Source organism: Cynocephalus volans, chromosome 10 (assembly GCF_027409185.1).
Source record: "Cynocephalus volans isolate mCynVol1 chromosome 10, mCynVol1.pri, whole genome shotgun sequence".
Taxonomy (NCBI): domain Eukaryota; kingdom Metazoa; phylum Chordata; class Mammalia; order Dermoptera; family Cynocephalidae; genus Cynocephalus; species Cynocephalus volans.
Window position 1 is genome coordinate 105,433,253 of NC_084469.1, and position 13,755 is coordinate 105,447,007.

Consider the following 13,755-nt stretch of genomic DNA (forward strand, 5'->3'; position numbering starts at 1 on the left):
AAACTCCCAGCTCCCAGAGTATCCCTGGGAGAGAGGCCCTCCCTGACTCCCTCCCTCTTTCCCTGTGTGCATGTCTCTCCCTCCTCATCCTCCAGCCTCCCCTCCACCAGAAGGAACACGGCTGTATTGTTCCCCAGGACGGGGCCCTGCCTCGGGGCCTGGCCCAGTGCCCAGGTGGGGGGCCGGGAACAAAACTTGGCAAAGAAGGGGCGGGGTGCCCTCTGCGGCCAAGCCAGCCTCCTTGGGCATGTCCCACTGCCACTTTGCCCTCTCCAGGACAGGACAAAGGCTGATCAACCGCAAACACCACCGTCATGCCACAGCGTGGGTCTGGAGCCTGCAGGACCCTTCACAGACCTGTGTGGGCATAGCTTTGGGGAACAGTTTTTCTTTCCCACCCCCAACATTCCTGAAGTCTCTCATTGAGGCTGGGGGTCCCATTCTCCTCCCCTTTTGAGTAGCCCTGAGGGTGGGGTGGGGGGCGGGAACCCAGCAGCAGGCCCAGGCAGGGGACTGGAGGGACTGGTTGGACGCCTCTGTGTCACCTTGCACCCCAGAATTCCTCCTGGGTTCCCCATTTCCTCAGTTCAGCTCAGCCAGCTCCCATCTTGGGTCTTGGTGAGATTAGTGAAATGGGGGGTGGAAGCCACACCTAGCTTCCTAACTACACGAAGCCCAGCCTTGGGGGCTCCTGGGTCTTTCTTCCCTGTGGGGCCCAAGGGGCAGGCTGGCCCAGGCTGCAGGATCTGGCAGGTTGGGGCAGGAGGGGGCAGAGCCGCCCATGGGGCCTGGGGCAGGATTTAGGGTGGCACAGAATTCCCCAACTCAAGGCGGGGCCCGGAAGGTGGGAGTACTTGCCACATGGCCTCCTGAGCAGCTACAAATGAGAATGGAGTTCCCAGAGTGGGTCTGGGTGCCCCTGTGGACACACATTTGTCATTCCAGAAGTAGAAAGTGACCAAATTACAAAGCCAATGGCTCCACAGTGCCAATGTCTACTGGACCCTCCTCCACACTGCCCCTCCAAAATGCTCCCTTCACACCCAAGAACACGGCCTCCCATCCAGACACGCACCCCTCACCCTGCCTGCATTAGTCGAATTGGGCACACATCTAGAAGTAAATGCCTCCTCCATGCTGGTCTCTGGGAATATCTATTGGCTAGGGTCCCTGAGTCAGTATTAGCTGTTTCCCTGCATGTGACTCAGACAGCCCCAGCTCATTTAGCATCCCTCAGCCCAAGCTTAGATGGTCCTCCCAGAGCCCCCAGTACTCCCTCTGGGTCCCCTGATGTTCGTCCCCACACACCAGTCCTGAGCTAGCTGCTTTACCCAGGGACAATAGCCAACAGCGATCAAAGCTCACCAATCTGACCGACTGACCCTTTGTCGTGATGGGGAAGGGTTAGGGGACAAGGACAGAATGAGACTAGGTCAAGTGGTCAAATGGCATGAGACAAACACATACTCATTTGTCTTGTCTACAAACATCCATTGAGTGCCTGCTGTGTGCCAGGCACTGTTCTGGGCACAGGGGACACAGCAGAGAACAAGACAGAAGAAAATCCCTGTCCTTGTGGGGCAGACATCTGTTGGGGTAAACACACAGAATAAACAGGAAAGATAGGTATATAGATAGTGTAGCTCACCCGGGAGAGCCTGGTGCTGGAAATACCAAAGTCGCGGGTTCAGATTCCCACACCAGCCAGCTGCCAAAAAAAAAAGACACACACAAAAATTATATAGTGTATTGGGTGGTACAGGCTAGGGGGAGCAAGAAAAATAGAGATGAAAAGTGTGGGGGGGGGGGGGTCAGAAAAGGCCTCCCTGAAGAGGAGGTGACATTTGAACAAAGACTTGTAGAAGCTGAGGGAGGAGCCATGCAGACATCTGGGAGAAGAATGCTCCAGGCAGGGAACAGCCAGTGCAAAGGCCCTGTGGCAGGAATGTGCCCGGGGTATGTGAGAAACAGCAAGGAGGACAGTTTGATGGAGGAGGGGAGAGGTGCTGAGCAGAAGAACAACAGAGTTTAAAGTCCTAGCTAGATGTCTTTGGCCAGGTGATCACACTTCTCTTTGCCTCGGTTTCTTTACCTGTAAAATGGGGCTGAAAATGTGCAGTTGTCACAAGGCCCTGAGATGAGATGTGTAGTGTCCTAGCCCAGGGTGGAAGTTGGATGAGCGTGCACACCTGGGTACACCAGGTACCCTCAGGCCCATGGTGAAGGGCTGGGTCAAGGGACCCTGACAAGTCGAGCTGGTCGACAGGTCAGCCCGGCTCACACGCAGGGCTGCCTGCTGGGCCCCATGGCAACGCTGCACACAGAGACATCAAACAGGCCCCGCCGAGGAAGTCCCACGTCACTGTGGTTAGAGTGGCTCCTCCCCGCCCAGCCCCCGGCTGGCGGCTGTGTTTCTCCATGCCAGTCAGGGCCCCTGCCTCCTGTCACCCTGGCGACCGCTGTGTTATGGACTGAGCCGGGATCCCACCACATCCCTGCCCCATTGCTAGGGCACCAGCCCCTCCCCACATCCGGGGAAGGACATTACGTGGTGGCCCCGGCTCACTTTGCCACTGTCCCATCCATTCAAGCGTCCCTGACTGGTGTCAGGAGCACCAGGAAAGACTCTGCCAATCCATCTATGGTTCAGAAGGGCAGAGAGGCCACAGAGATTTGTGGGGACCCCCAGCCAGGTGTCCAAAAACTCCAGGGAAGGGTCCGAGTATTGCTCAGGGGCATGGTGGGGTGAGTCAGACAGGAATAGCCCCCAGGCCTGGCCCAGCCCCCAACCTGAGGCTGACTCACCACCCACCCAGCACTGATGACATCAAAGCCTGGCCTGCCACCCTGACTTGACACCAGGCCAGACTTGGGGCGCCCCAAGAAGTGTCATGGTGGGCTGCCTCTTCCAGCTGCCTGACTGGAGCCGGCACGCGCAGGGTTAAGGAAGAGCCCTTCTGGGGGTCTCCCCCCTAATCCCATCTCCCTTTTCCCGGGGATTTCGGGCCCCAGCCCCTCTGACGTCACTGGGGGTTGCTATGGCAACTGGCCGAAGTTCCCAAATAAAATTACCGCGGGCGGGTTAAGTTTCCAAGGAGGCAGCCGACGGGTAAACAATGACGGTAGCAGGCGGGGCCGGCAAGGGGCCGTCTCCCCTTCTCACCCCTTCCTCTGCTGGGACCCGGGGGTCCCCGGGACGAGGAGAAGGGTCTCCCTCCCTGCCCGGGACCCGAGAGCCCTTGAACACCGAGGGGACTGACGCACAGATGGGGGACAGCGAGGCAACGACCAGATGAGCAGGGGAGGTGGGTGAAGGGGAGACCTTGGAGGACAGGCTGGGACGGCGGGGAACAAAGCGGAGGACCTGAGTCCTGGGGATCCACCCTCCGCGCGCCCCGCCTTCCCCCGCCCCGGCCGGCCGCCAGTCCAGCTGTGGCTGCTCCCAGCTGCCTGGCTCCCCACATCTGGCGGGCCGCGCGCTCACTTCCTGTCGCCCCGGCTGCCTGGAGGGAGGTAAAAATAACCCGCCCCCTCCCCCTGCCGGCGGGCGCAGACGGCGGATCTTCCCGGCCTGCAGGAGGGCGAGGCCGAGCCTCAGCCGGGGAAAGGAGGCCCCCTGAGGCCGCCTCGCGTCCCTCCCACTGCCTCGGTGTCCGCGGAGGAGGGGCGCGAGGGGAGCGACGCAGAGCCCAGGCTACGCGAGGGGACTGGGGAGTCTATGGCATTAGGAAGGCCCTTACCTGGGCCACCAGGAACCGAGGGAACCGTTGCGTCCAAGCCCCACCCCCACCCCCGCGGAAGAAGGGGTACAAGCTCTGACTGCTGGTGGCCTGTAACCAACATGCCCAGATTCCAGTCGAGAGTCACCCACTTACTGATCGTATAGACAAGTTAAAAACCTCTCTGAACCTCAGTTTACCTACCTGTAAAATGGGGCTGACAGTAGTACCCACTTCAAAGTGCATTTGCTCAATTGGTGTCAGCTATTATCATGTCCCCATCCCCAGGGGCCCCTGAGGTGCCTACCCCCCAAGTCTGGTTGCCAGATAAAACACAGGACACCCAGTTAAATTTGATTTTCAGATAAACAACGGATCTTTTTTTAAGCATAAGTATGTCCTATGCAATATTTGGGACAGAGTTACATTAAAAAAAAATTTATACTAAAAAAATTATTTGTTCTGAATCTGAAATTCAAATTGAACTGGATGTTCTGTATATTTGTTGAATCTGCCAACCATATCACCCACCACCATCATCACTGGCCTAAATACACTCCAGTGTCCACCCCCCTGGTCTCCCTGTTTCCCGCCTTACCCCTTTTATTCATTCTCCAGAGAGAGCCAATTGAACCCAATCATGTCTCCCCTCTCCCATCTACTTTGAAAAATTCCTCCACGGTCCCCCCCCTGGTGAGCAGGAAGGTCCTGTTTTGTCAGTCTCCACCTTCTGTCATGCCCACCTGCTTACTCCTGAGCATCTTTGAGCTCCCAGGGCATCACCTCCTCCAGGAAGCCTTCCTCACCTCCCCACCATGACCCTGTGATTTCAGACTCTCTAGGAACCCTGAACTCAGATCTGTCTCCTCCTCTCAATCACTATGTGATTGAGAGATTGACTCAATCATTTGAGAACCGAACATTTCTTAAATGACACAAAAGGTCACTTCACAGGCAACAAGTCACTTCCCTGATGGAGGTGCTAGTACCTGCTGCTCTATTCCCCACACCACAGGGTTTGGGACCCTGGGCGGCCCCCTCATCCTTAGGGATCCTTTGGGCAGCTCTGTGGTGACTATTATGGGATGCCAGGGTGCCCAGGGTGAGATGATCTGAGGCCGGCTCCTGGGGAACTCTTCTTGCCTTCACATGGCATGACAGCCTGTGGGTGCGGGGGGCAGTTGGCACAGCCTCTGGAGTGCACCTACAGCTGCCAGTGTGGACAGCCCCCAAGGAGCCCACCAGGCCCCACTACACCCTTGCGTGTCCCACCCAAACTCCAACGTGGACTTGGTATTTACACCCACATTCTCGAAGACTCCCACAGACATGACTGCACCAAAAGGGGACATGCACCCTGCTGAGAGGGGCTTGGGAGCCCAGGTCACCCTGCCTGGGTTTCAAGCTTGGCTCTGCCTCTACTGGCAAGGGATGTGGCCTCTCTGTGACTCAGTTTCCCCATCTCTAAAATGGGAATACCAATGAAACATCAGAGAACTGAGGTGAACATTAAATTAGTACACACAGGTACACACTTGTGTACAACAGGGCTTGGAGCACAGAACGTGCTCATTAAATGTTAGCTACTTGTGGGTGGGAGGGTAAGGGCAAAAAGGCAAAAGCCCCCACTACAGCCCTCCTGACAGCACCACCCTCCCCAGGCCAGCTCCCCATATCCCTCTAGGAAAATGGCTTCGACTCCTCAGCCGCAACTCTGGTCCAGCTGCTCACCCACAGCGACCACCCCGTGACATCCTGACCCTAGCACCCAGCTCCCTTGGAGCCAGGGGTGGATCTGGAGTGGGAGAGCCACCCTGTGTCCTCCCCACCCCAGGGAACCACAGCAGGCCCCATCTGAGCCCCTAATCTGGTAAAGGCCGTTGGGGCCCGGAGCATCGCGTAGCACCGGCTCTGGAGGCTCGAACCCGGGACTGCGCGGGCGGGCGGCGGCAGTTGCCGGGCAACGCGCTGTTTGTTGGCGCGGGGGGCGGGGCCGCGCGCGGTGACTCACCGCGGCGTGATGCGGGAAGGCGCGGCGCCAGGCAGCCTGGCGGGCGGCCCGCGCGGCCGGCCTCGGCGGCGGCAGGGGCCCGGCGGCGGGGGCGCCCTGGCCCCCGCGTGGGCGCCCGAGGCCCGTGGGGAAGCGGCGGAGCAGGCCCGGGCTCCCGGGCTTGGTTTGATTCCCTGCCTAAATTCTTACTCTTGATTTGTGACTTAAGAGCTCGTTGACTCAGTTTGCCCAACAGGAAAATGGAGGCGACATTGCAGGACTCAGTAATCCATCACTGGTGTACAAAGCAGCTGGGATTATTCCCCCAATGACACGGCGGGGCAACAGGTTTGTTACGCTCTGAGTCTGGGTTTGAATCTCCTATGTCTGTCTGTGTGCAAAATGTAATCACATGGAGCCTCAGTTTCTTCATCTGTTAAAGGGAAATAGCAACACACTACCTCTCGTGTGGTTTGAGGATTCCATGAATCAATAATGAGACAATGACTGGCACATCTCAGTACCCAAGGAGAAATGGGGTCTAGGAGGTTTTCCCTGTGATCTGAGCCCAGGATGGGAAGGAGGTGAGGGCAAGCTGGGTAGCCTAGAAGTGGGTGCGGGTTACAGGCCCAGGGTAGGGTGGCATGAAAGTGGCTGCAGAGGCCCCATCCGAAGCTGGAGCTGGCAGCACCTGCTGTAGGCCGGCAGGAGGGGGGCCTGGGCGTGAGTCACCGCCTAGCAATGAGGCTTGAGTCACACAGGGCGGGGTCCCCCCGCAGCCCCCCCAGCTGCTCCTACAAAGGCTCTTTGAGAAGAGTTTCCCACCCCCAGCCCAGCCCCTAGGCCCTCTCAGGGTGGGCTGTGGGGCCTTGGCTGCCCCAAGGAGCCCAGCCTAGGCTGGGGAGGCGCCAGTCTGCTTCCGCCATGTCTGTGAAAACTCACCATGGGCAGCTGGACGTCCCTGGGGAGGGGGCTTCCAGGCCGCCTGAGTCACTCAGGGGACAGCAAAGGGTCACACACAGAGGGCCCACGCACAGAGCGGGCAACTTGAGTCAGGGCGTTTGGTAGAACGGGCAGGCCGGGCCGCTTGGAATCAGGCTGCGTAGAAACCCCAGGAAGAGGCAAGGTTCTTCCAAGCCCATGACCTCGGGCAGGAAAAAAGGGTGCTGGGGCACATCTGGTGGGCTTCACCACCCCTCCTACCCTGGCCTCCCCTCCTTGTCTACCCTGGGGCCTTCTTTCCACCTTAGCTGTCCCTCTTCGGCTTGGTGTGGGAGGAACAGCAGGTCAGGCCTCGGGGGAGGCACTCCACTGAGACGCACAATTTAAGGGGATACCAAAAAACTCGATATCATGATTAAATATTTTTCTAACAGCTTTACTGAAATATAATTCACATACCGTACCATTGATCTATTTGTACAATTGAATGTTTTTAGAATATTCATAGAGTATGTAACCATCACCACAATTAATTTTAGAGCATTTTCTTTTTTCTGGCCAGTAAGGGGATCTGAACCCTTGACCTTGGTGTTATAACACTGTGCTCTAACCAACTGAGCTACCTGGCCAGCCCTAGAACATTTTTATCACCCCAAAAAGAACGCTGGAACCCATTAGCAGTCACTCCTGATTTCCCCCTCATCTTGCCTGGCCCCTGGCAACTCTAATCTACTTTCTGTCTCTGTATATAAATGGAGTCATCCAATGTGACTTGTGACTTGTGACTGGCTTCTTTCACTTTTCAAAGTGCATCCATATTAGGGCTGGCTGGTTAGCTCAGTCAGTTAGCATGTGGTGTTATAACACTAAGATCAAGGGTTCGGATCCCCATACCAGACAGCTGCCAGGAAAAAAAAAATGTTTATCCATGTTGTAGCAAATGTCAGTACTTTATTCCTTTTTATTGCTGAATAATATGAGGTATAGATAATACTACATTTTTATTTTATTTTATTTATTTTTGGCAGCTGGTGGATTAGGGGATCTGAATCCTTGACCTTGGTGTATACCACATTTTTCAAATCCTTTCACTGGTCGATGGACCTTTGGGGCTGTTTCTACTTTGGGGCTCAGATGACTAATGCTGCCATGAACATTGGTGTACAAGTTTTTGTGTGGAAGATTAAATAATACCTTAATACAATATTTTGGAAATCAAAATTAATGGGAAAATCCACGATGAACCAAATATCAAAATTTTCAGGCTGGCTGGTTAGCTCAGTTGGTTAGAGCGTGGTGTTGATAAGACCAAGGTCAAGGGTTTGGATACCTGTACTGGCCAGCCACAAACAAAAACAAAAAAACAAATATCAAAATTTTCAACAAAGACAGGATCTGATAGGGCTGGGATCAGGGAGAGGAGAGTGAAATATATATGTCACACAAGCAGGACAGGGGCATGTCTAGACTGGGCTTCCCAATGAGGTTGCCACTGGTTGGTCACATGTGGCTAGTGAGTGCCTGAAATGCAGCTCGTCTGGATTGAGATGTGTTGTAACCATAAAATCCACACCCGATTTTGAAGACACTACCAAAGGAAAAAAGAGAATGTAAAATATCTCATTAATAATTTTTATCTTGGGCTCACCAGGTAGCTTAGTTGGTTAGAGAATAGCCTTATAACACAGTGGGCAAGGGTTCGGTATCCTTGTACCAGCCAGCCTCCAAAAAAAAGATAATTTTTATCTTCATTACATGTTGAAAGGATACTACTTTGAATATATCAGGTTAAATAAAATATATTATTAAAGCTAATTTCACATTCTTTTTATTTATTTTGGCAGCTGGCCAGTACGGGGATCTGAAACCTTGACCTTGGTGTTATAAGGCCGTGCTCTAACCAACTGAGCTAAGTGGCTAGACCCTCTTTTTAATTATTTTTTAATATGTGGCTACTAAAACATTTGTAAATTCCACGTGTGTCTCATGTGTGGTTCACAGTATATTTGTGGACGCTGCCTTACTTGCTTCCCTTCCATTTACTTCTCAGGTGGCTGCCTGATCACACCATGGACACCATGCTGCCGAGTCAAGCCAACTTCCTCAGTTGTCGCTGTCCTCGACCTCTGTGTAGCATCTGACACCTTTGCCTACTTCCTCCTTGGTGTCAGGTCACTACACTTAGTTGTCTCTCCTTCTCGGTCTTCTTTGCGAGACTGAGACAGCTTCTGCCTCTCAAGTGCTATCCTCGGCAGGCTGGTTAGCTCAGTTGGTTAGAGCGCAGTGTTACAACACCAAGGTCAAGAATTAGGATCCCCAGACCTGCCAGCTGCCATAATAATAATAATAATAATAATAATAATAATAATAAACCCTTTGAAACCTTCTTGTCTTAAATCCAAACTCCTCACTGGCTGGCAAGGCCCCTGTATGGCCTCACCTCCTCCAGAAGGCTTCCCTGATTGCACTGGCTTCCTCTAGGCTGGACCTTGCCTTTCCTATACTCTCTTGTGCTCAAATCTCTTCATTATAATTGGCCTGCTATGTGACTGTCCCCCTGCCAGACGGCGGCGGGGGGCAGGCAGGTTCCATGTCTATTTTGTTCCCTGGCATACCAGGAACATGGTAATTATCAATACATTGATTCAGCAGGTATTGACTGAGGCCCTGCTCTAGGTGCTACTGCAGTGACGGAGACAGTTTCTTGTCCTGGTAAAGCTGACATGTGAATACAGGACGCAGACAAGAAAAAAGGATATGTAGTAAAACTAATAGTGTGTTCAAAAGTGACAGGCCTATGGAGTAAAATAGAGCAGGATAAAGCAAGGTCAGTGCAATTTGAAATAGGAGAGTTAGGGCTGGCCAGTTAGCACAGTTGGTTAGAGCATGATGAAAAGGGGTTTGCGGGGGCCGGCCCCATGGCTCACTCGGGAGAGTGCAGCGCTGGGAGCGCTGAGGCCGCTGGTTCGGATCCTATATAGGGATGGTCAGTGCACTCACTGGCCAAGCGTGGTGCAGACAACACCCTGCCAAGGGTTGTGATCCCCTTACCGGTCAAAAAAAAAAAAAAAAGAAAAGAGGTTGGGGGAGTCAGGAAGCTCCCACTGAGGAGGTAATATTCAAGCAGAGACCTGAAGGAGGTAAAGGAGGAAGATGGGAATCTGGGGGAAGTGAGACTCTGGCAGAAGGAACGACCTGTGCAAGGGGCCTGAGGCTGGACCACACAGGGTATGTTTGAGGTTTGGGCCAAGGAGACTCATGTGGTTAAAGCAGAGTGATCAAGGGAGGGATTGGAGAAGGTGAGAGCAGGGAGGGGACAAGACAGAGAGTATAGGGCCTTGTGGGCCATGGGAAGGACTTTGGCTTTTTCTCTGAGTGAGGTGGGAGCCATGGAAGGCTCTGAGCAGAGGAGGGACCTAAATGACTCAGGGGCTCACAGGTACCCTCTGGCTGCTGTGGGGAGAACAGACTGTGGTGGCAGTACAGAGATCAGGGAGGTGGTGACTGGACTCATTAGGGGGAGAGATGATGGGGGCTAGACCCTGGTGAGGACATGGGGGAGGGGAGGGTTCTGGGTGCATTTAGAAAGGACAGTCATGGAAATTGTTAATGGACCACATCTGTTTTTTTTTGTTTGTTTGTTTGTTTTTAAAGATGACTGGAAAGGGGATTTTGACCCTTGGCTTGGTGTTGTCAGCACCACGCTCAGCCAGTGAGCGAACTGGCCGTCCCTATATAGGATCCGAACCCATGGCCTTGGTGTTATCAGCACCACCCTCTCCCGAGTGAGCCACGGGCCAGCCCTAGGACTGCATCTGTTAATAAAGGTTTTGGCCTGAGCAGCTGGAAGGATCGAACTGCCATTTCCAGAGGGGGAAGATGGTGGGAGAGGCTGGTTTGCAGTCGAGGGAAGGGGTTCCTAGCCCAGGGCCCCATTCTGGCCTGGAGTGTCTGCCCAGACTCCAGTGGGGTACGTAGGATGCTACGCCCACAGCCTGAGCTTTGCTTCTTAGAGAATGCAAGACACACATCCAGGCACACACAGGCACTGCTCAAGACCCCCATAACCTAACACTTCCACCCACTAGCCAATGTGCACAGCCTTGGGAGACTTTGGGAACTGGGGCTCTGGACTGATGAAGCTGAGAAAGGCTGCCTGGTTCACATGCTCGCCCAGCCCATATCTGGGTCCCCAAGGAGACCCCCAAAGGGACAGGAGGTGACAAGGGGCAGGAAATCTCTCAGGGAGAGGTTCAGGAAGAGCCGCTGCTGAGTCACAGCCCTGGGCTCCCCCTATGAGTCAGCACTGGCAGGGGCCCCAGGAACCGGGGGTTGGGGGTGTGGGGGGCAGGGCAGTTCCCACGCCTGAAGGAACCAGGCTTCTTGGGCAGGGCACTGGGGCTTCCCCCACTGGCCCTCCCATCCTGTGCTGGGCTCCAGGGATATTCAGAGGAGTCTGGGGGGTGAGAACTAGAGGGTAGACTGGCCACTGGGCTGCGATCCAGGAATCCTCTCTCCTTGTCTGACCCAGTGCAGGAATGCAGAGGCTGCCTGCCCAGGGACAGCAACTGCGATACAGCAAGAAGGATAGAGACAGACCTTAAGAGAGACCACGTGCGAGTGAGGCATTTATAAGGACGTCAGTTCTAGGGGGGGCTTTATTTAAGAACAGTTCCTTCCTTCTGGGGCCTCTGCATTTTGGCCTTAGAGGTTCCAGCCTGGGAGGTCCAGGCAGCTGCTGGGAGGGGGCACTGGAGTCTGCTGTCCCCTGCTGGTGCCTTCAGGAAACTCAGCGGGCATGAGAGCTGGCAGATCCTGGAGAGGAGATGGGGGAAAGGCCTTTCACAGAAACAATCCCAGCTCTGCCACTTATGGGTTGTGCCACCTTGGGCAAGGCGCAGCCCCTCTCTGGGTCTCAGTTGCCCATCTGTAAATAGGAGACTAACCACTTCATTGGCTTGCTGGGAAGAGTATGAGATGATGTCAACCCTTCTGGGACTGGGAAGGAGGGTCCAAAGTAAAGTTGGGGAGCCCTCTATTTTAAGCCCCACCCTCACCCCCAAATAGAACAGTCCCTGCCTCAAAGGGTTGCCCTGGTCTGGGTGGGAGATGAGGCTTATACACGGCTGTGGATGGATGAGTAACTGAATGTATGAATGAATGAATGAATGAATGAATGCTGTATATTCCAAAGCAACTCCTTTTCCCTTTTTGGTTTTAAAAGGCTGGGGGCAGGGCACAGGAGGGACATCAACAAATCCAACCCTACCCATGGACCTTCAAGTTATTATATGTATAGTAATTAGTAAAAAGTAATTTTTTCGCAGTTGGCTAGTATGGGTATCTGAACCCTTGACCTTGACCTTGGTGTTATCAGCACTGTGCTCTAACCAAGTGAGAAACTGGCCAGCCCCCCAGTTACTATTAACTCCCATCCTCTTCCTTTCAGGTACCCCTGCCATCAGGGAATTATCCTGTTTGGGGGGAGGTAGGTGTAAAGTTCGGCTGGACCCCAATAACTTCTGGGGGGCCTGGGGACATCTACCCTCCTGAGCCAGCTGGAGCTTGGCTTTCTGAGCCGAGACCTGAAGGAAGGTGGGAGGACGTGGGGAAGGGGCACCTGTTAAGGAAAAACTGAGGCAGGACTGTGGGGAGGGGACCAAAGAGAAGAGAGGAGCACAGCCAGGTAGGGCAGGTCCACAGCTCTGCAAGGGTTAAGGACTAGGCTTGGGGTGGCCCCAAAGATTTCTCCAACCCCCTCTCAGAAGTGGGGGGGCAGATACATAAATAAACAGAATGAGAAATCTGTCAGCTCAGTCCCAGCCAATGGGAGGCCACCTGGTGCCACAGTTTGCCCTGATGTGACCTCTCTCCACCAGCCATGGTGGCTACTGCAGGGGCAGAGGCTTGTGTGTGTTGGGGAGTTTTGGTGGGTTTCTGTGTGAATATCCCTTGAGAGACCCTCATCCAATGTGCCGTGTGTACACCTGTACTTGGTGTGTATGTCAGGGCGGGGGGGGGGGGGGGTCTGTGTAAGCATCTCTGGGAGGTCAGGGCAGCCGCATCCTGTGAATAACTTGCACATCCACTTCCTGTGTGCAGCTTGTGTACCTGGCCTGACGGTGCCAGGTACACATGTCCTTTTGTCCCTGAATTTCATGTGTGTTCATGTGGACTCCTGTAATCCTGGAGATCTGCCAGGGGTCTTGTGGGTGCGGGTATTGGTTCTATGAATTCCCGTGTGCCTCTGCCTCTGGCCCATCTGACCATAAGTGGCTGTGCATATATTTGTGGGTGCATTTTGTTACGGGGGGGGGGGTGCTGTATCTTGGTTCTGTGTATTTCCCTGTGTATCTGTGATTTCCTATGCCTCTGTGTATCTTGTGTGAGCTGTGTGCCCCTGGGCTTGGCTCTATGTATATTTCAGTTCTAAAGACATTCCGTCCTGTTCCACGATGTGGTGTGTCTGTGTATCCTGCATGTGTCTGGTGCCCCCGGGTGTCCCTATGTGTGTGTAGTTCAGTTTTATGGCTATCCCTGTTCGGCTGGAACCCCAGGGTCCCTGCAGGCCCTGCCACCCCCTCCCGCGGGTGTGTGTTTCTCAGTCCCCTGCACCCCCTTCCGTGTGTCTGTGCTCCGCGTGCCTTTGTGCTCGTGTGCTCCCCGCGCGCCTTTGAGGTCTGCGTGCGTCCGGGTCCCTGCGTGTGCCCGCCCGCGCCCCCGTGTCCCCCGCGCGGGTCCCGGAAGCTGCGTCCCGGAGCCCCATGGGCATCCCCGCGTGTTTCCCGGGGCGCCCGGCGGGAGACCTCGGAGCGTGCACGGCCGTAGCTGGCCCCACAACCCGGCGCGGCGCGGGGAGGAGGGAGGGAGCGGCAGCGGCGGGGAGCGCGGGCACGTCACCGAGACAGACGGACGGGCGGGCGGCGGCGGCGGCCGCGGGTTCGAGCCGGCGCCGGAGCCCCGCGGCCCCTTCCCCCCGCCCGGCCCCAGAGCCGCTGAAATGCAATTTCCCGTGCAGGCGCCTCGGCTCGGGGGGCTTTTCCGGGCGGGTTTTGGAAAGAAGAGGGGAAATGCGGCGGCGGCCGAAAACGAGGTGAGCGCGGG

General features: G+C 55.0%; 1 long non-coding RNA gene across 1 annotated transcript; it reads left to right on the top strand.

The window, feature by feature from the left end:
- Nucleotides 1-5,794: 5,794 nt before the first annotated feature.
- On the top strand, nt 5,795-9,048 carry LOC134389417 (uncharacterized). The gene is made up of 2 exons (XR_010024702.1): nt 5,795-6,057; nt 8,702-9,048. It is a non-coding gene; the product is annotated as an uncharacterized LOC134389417 (long non-coding RNA).
- The last annotated feature ends 4,707 nt before the right edge of the window (nt 9,049-13,755 follow it).